Genomic DNA, 5,396 nt, shown 5'->3' with positions numbered 1-5,396 from the left:
ATAATAGCCAGAATCTGTAAATATCCCAAGTTCCTGAGAACAGATGAGTGGCTAAAGAAACTGTGGCACACCTACACAATGGAATAGCATACAGCTGTTAGAAAAAATGAAGTCATGAAATTCACTTATACATAAATGGATACAGAAAGTATGCTGAGTGAAATGAATCAGAGAGAGAGGCATAGATATAGATTGATCTCTCACACATTTGTGATATATGGAAAAATATAGTATGCTAATAATATTCACAGACAATAGATTTGAGGACCAGAAAGACCAGTCCATGGTAGGGAGTTTGCTACAAATAGCGGGAATTGTAGTTAGGGCAGAGAAGGGACTATTATGCCTATGACAATAATAGCTGGAAAATATCACTCTGATCAAGAATTGGGTATTAAAAGGAGATAAAGTTATATGCATGAATACCCCTGAGCAAACACTATTGAAAACCACAATGTCTATAAGAGAAAAAAAGAAAACACAGAGAGGAGAGAGAGGAGAGAGAGAGAGAGAGAGAGAGAGAGAGAGAGAGAGAGAGAGAGAGAGAGAGAGAGAGAGAGAATAATAATAATAATGTCTGACCCAGAAATAGGCAGAGGGATGGTGGGCAGGAGGGAAACTGGGGACATTAGTGGTGGGAAATGTGCACTGGTGAAGGATATTGCACATTGTATGACTGAAACTCAATCATGAGCAAATTTGTATATGGGAAATAAAACCCAACTGTATTATGAACAACCTTGTAACTATGATGTTTAAAGTTAAGTTTTTAAAAAAAGTGTCTGCCATATATATTGTTTTGACTAGTATCTTGATAAGGCTTTTAAGACATTAAAGATAGACTCCATAGAAATGAATGTATAAAACAACCAAGTAAGACTGAAGTATTGACCTTTTATTTATTCCTAATAAAACCTTGTCAATAAAAATGAAAAAAAAAAAAAAGGGTCTGCCATAGAGGCAGGACTGGTGGGGGGAGAGGAAAAGAAGGGGGGTATATTGGTGGAGAGTAGACACTGGTGAAGCTATTGGTGTTGGAACATTGTGCCCCTAAAACTAAATTATGAATAACTTTGTAATTCACGATGATTCAATAAAAATTTTTAAAAGACAATTATGGAAAAGATTAAAACAGGAAATTGTTGAAAACAAAAATTCATCAACCTTTGTTTCGCCATTTAACTGATATTTTATACCCATTACAAATAGAAAAATATGCTAATATATTTTATAAGTATAAATTATGCTTATACTGTTTAGGATAGCAGATAGAATAATTTCCTAAACTTTCTTTTATTACCTAGTTCCTGAATATACATTTAAAAAGTCAATTAAAGAACCAAATATTAGTTAATCACTTTTTCTTTACTTCAGCAATGTATGCCAATGAAATACAACTTACAATTTTGTAATTCTCAACTTTGATGTTATACATATGGCATACTATATGTGTAACACATACATAGAAAATCATGCACCAAAAAAATGAAGCTGGTTGGAGAGATAGCACAGTGGACAGGGTGTTTGCTTGCTTGCATGTAACCAACCTTGGTTCAAGCCCAGCATCCCTTATGGTTTTTTGAGTACCTCCAGAAGTAATTCCTGAGTGCAGAGCCAGGAGAAGCCCCTGAGCACCAACAGATATAGTTTTACCCCCACCCCCCAATAGTGTTTCCTTTGCACACAGCTGACCCAGATTTGATCTCTGCATCCCATATGGTCTCCTGAGAACCACCCAGAGTAATTTCTGAGCGCAGCCAGATGTGGCCCAGAAAAAAAATAAAGAAGCATACATGAAACAATATGTGGGTGAATAGAAAAGGTGTTTTTAAAAGTCTCCATACACTACTAAAGCACCAATGGGAGAGTAAATGAACTAGAAAGGAGTCTATAGTTAATCCCATGACAATATACTCCAAGGGTGGAGAAACCCTGTATCTCTTAGGCCAAGGGAATTCTTTTTCGAATGACCCCAATGTTTACTGTGCCTGTGCAGGAGGGGGAAAAAAAGAGACAAAAAGCACAAAATAATCTTTTTTTTTATCTATCTAGTTTTTTGTCAATATCTTTGATTTGGTGTGGATATTGAACTGATTGTCTCCATTTTATTTATTTATTTATTTATTTATTTATTTATTTATTTATTTATTTATTTATTTATTTATTTATTGGTTTTTGGGCCACACCCGGCGGTGCTCAGGGTTTTCTCCTGGCTGTCTGCTCAGAAATAGCCCCTGGCAGGCACGGGGGACCATATGACACATCGGGATTCGAACCAACCACCTTTGGTCCTGGATCGGCTGCTTGCAAGGCAAACGCCGCTGTGCTATCTCTCCGGGCCCCTCCATTTTTATTTATTTATTTATTTATTTTTTCTTCTTTTCTCTTCTTCCGTTTTGTGTTCTGTCATATTTTTTATCTCAAGACCATGGCAAGTATGTGATGTCTATCTTTATTGCTGTAGTGCTCACTAGATATTTTATTCAATATCTCTTTTTATACTGTTGTGGTGTTTCACCTCCTTTTTCCCCTTCATCTCTCAAACCGAGGATGAGAGCCTCTAGAAGGACTCCGCCCATTTTCGGCATATTTGATTTTTACCCCATCTTATTACTTTTCTCTTCAAACAAAACCACATAATTTTAACTATGTAGTCCCTCCTCCCAATTAGAGGGGGATACAAGATCACTAAGTAGTAAGCTAGGCACAGAGGGGATCACTCATTCTAGCAGCCCCGGGGGTGAGGGTGGAGGATATGGGAGGCAGGACAGGAACGGAGGTGGAGGGAGGACAATTCGGTGGTGGGAATTCCCCTGATTCAATGTTAATATGTACCTAAAATATTACTGTGAACGATATGTAAGTCACTATGACTAAAATAAAAATTATAATAAAAGAGAATGCTTAAAAGATTATTTGAGGCCAGAGTGATAGATAGCACAGCCAGCAGGACATATATATGCCTTGCATTCGGTCAACTTGGGTTCAATCCCAGGCATCACACATGACCCCCTGAGCACTGCCAGGAATGACCCCTGAATGCAGAGCCAAGAGTAACCTCTCAGCACTGTAGAGTATAGTCCCAAACAAAAAAAAGTTATATGTAACTATTTAAAATTGAGAATAATAATATATCATGGGATTTATAAGATAAAAATGGGTCAGGAATTTATGCATTTTCATTTTTGCAAAAATGCCTAAAGTGACTAAAGTATGCTACAGAGGTTGCAAATTTTAGATCTGGCTCATACCATCAAGACCTCTAATGTCTTTTTTTTTTGGTTTTTGGGCCACACCCGGTGACGCTCAGGGGCTACTCCTGGCTATGCTCTCAGAAGTTGCTCCTGGCTTGGGGGACCATATGGGACGCCGGGGGATCGAACCTTGGTCCATCCTAGGCTAGCGCTGGCAAGGCAGACATCTTACCTCTAGCGCCACCGCGCCAGCCCCGTGGACCTCTAAATATATTGTGAATGACTTCACAGCAAAATACAGTCAACAACTGAACAATATGTGTGTGAAGAGGGGCACTAACCTCTCTAGCCACTTCCCCTATCCCTAGTCCACCTTACCTTGTAAAAAGTAGTTCCAGATGAATTTCAGAAGTATTTGATCCACTTCTTTGAAAAATGTCATGGGTATCTTTAGAGGAATCGCGTTAAATCTGTACAATGCTTTTGGAAGTATTGCCATTTTAATGATGTTGATCCTGCCAATCCATGAGCATGGTATGTGTTTCCATTTCCGCGTGTCCTCTCTTATTTCTTGGAGCAGTGTTTTCTAGTTTTCTTTGTATAGATCCTTCACATCTTTAGTCAGGTTGACTCCAAGATATTTGAGTTTGTGTGGAACTAATGTGAATGGGATTGTTCTCTTAATGTCCATTTCTTCCCTATCATTATTAGTGTATAAAAAGGCCATTGATTTTTGTGTGTTAATTTTGTATCCTGCCACTTTGCTATACAAATCTATTATTTCTAGAAGCTTTTTGGTAGAGTCTTTAGGGTTTTCTAAGTAGAGTATCATGTCATCTGCAAACAGTGAGAGCTTGACTTCTTCCTTTCCTATCTGGATTCCCTTGATATCTTTTTCTTGCCTAATCGCTATAGCAAGTACTTCCAGTGCTATGTTGAATAGGAGTGGTGAGAGAGGACAGCCTTGTCTTGTACCAGAATTTAGAGGAAAGGATTTTAGTTTTTCTCCATTGAGGATAATATTTGCCACTGGCTTCTGGTAGATGGCTTTGACTATATTGAGAAAGGTTCCTTTTATTCCTATCTTGCTGAGAGTTTTCATCAAGAATGGGTGTTGAACCTTATCAAATGCTTTTTCTGCATCTATTGATATGACCATGTGATTTTTATTTTTGTTGTTGTTTATGTTGTGTATTATATTGATAGATTTACGGATGTTAACTGAAACTATAAGGTATATAGAACAACATGTAGGTGAAACACTCCAGGACATTGAGACTAAAGGCATCTTTAAGGAGGAGACGGCACTTTCCAAGCAAGTGGAAGCAGAGATAAACAGATGGGACTATATTAAGCTGAAAAGCTTCTGCATCTCAAAGGAAATAGTGCCCAGAATACAAAGGCCACCCACTGAGTGGGAGAAATTATTCACCCAATACACATCAGATAAAGGGCTAATATCCAAAATTTACAAGGTACTGACAGAACTATACAAGAAAAAAACAACTAACCCCATCAAAAAATGGGGAGAAGAAATGAACAGACACTTTGAAAAAGAAGAAAGGCAAATGGCCAAAAGGCACATGAAAAGATGTTCAACATCACTAATCGTCAGGGAGATGCAAATCAAAACTACTATGAGGTACCACCTCACGCCACTGAGATTGGCACACATCACAAAAAAGGAAAACAAGCAGTGCTGGCGGGGATGTGGAGAGAAAGGAACTCTTTTTCACTGCTGGTGGGAATGCCGTCTAGTACAACCTTTATGGAAAGCGATATGGAGATTCCTTCACAAACTGGAAATTGAGCTTCCATACGATCCAGCTATACCACTCCTAGGAATATACCCAAGAAACACAAAAATACAATACAAAAATCCCTTCCTTACTCCTATATTCATTGCAGCGCTATTTACAATAGCCAGACTCTGGAAACAACCAAGATGCCCTTCAACAGATGAGTGGCTGAAGAAACTGTGGTACATATACACAATGGAATACTATGCAGCCATCAGGAGAGATGAAGTCATGAAATTTTCCAATACATGGATGTACATGGAATCTATTATGCTGAGTGAAGTAAGTCAGAGGGAGAGAGAAAGACACAGAATGGTTTCACTCATTTATGGGCTTTAAGAAAAATGAAAGACATTTTTAACAGTGTCTCAGAGACAAGAGAGATGAGGGCTGGTAGGTGCAG

Source organism: Suncus etruscus, chromosome X (genome assembly GCF_024139225.1).
Source record: "Suncus etruscus isolate mSunEtr1 chromosome X, mSunEtr1.pri.cur, whole genome shotgun sequence".
NCBI classification, from domain to species: domain Eukaryota; kingdom Metazoa; phylum Chordata; class Mammalia; order Eulipotyphla; family Soricidae; genus Suncus; species Suncus etruscus.
Note: the sequence above shows the minus strand (reverse complement) of the source record.